Source organism: Cariama cristata, unplaced genomic scaffold, assembly GCF_000690535.1.
Source record: "Cariama cristata isolate BGI_N322 unplaced genomic scaffold, ASM69053v1 scaffold6987, whole genome shotgun sequence".
Lineage (NCBI taxonomy): Eukaryota > Metazoa > Chordata > Aves > Cariamiformes > Cariamidae > Cariama > Cariama cristata.
Genome location: NW_009624844.1, coordinates 32,039 through 32,349, shown reverse-complemented (window position 1 = coordinate 32,349; position 311 = coordinate 32,039).

Genomic DNA, 311 nt, shown 5'->3' with positions numbered 1-311 from the left:
AAAGAGTGTCCACCAACGAAAGGGAAAAAGCAGTGGCTATGTGGTGATGCAGAAGGATGAGCTTGAAAACAACTATCCAGAGATCTGGGAGTTTCGGGCAGGATGGAAGACCTCTGCATGTCAAAGGCAAGGGGAAGATGGAAAACATCAGGAGATATCCTTGGACATGGCCAGCACCACTCTGTGCTGTCACCAATGTGCATGCACTCATATTTTTTGGCTCTTCTGTGGCAATTTTCATGCAGCAGATGCTGTATCTGGTTCCTCCATTCATACGCAACCACAGCTGGACGCTACCGAGACCTGTCATC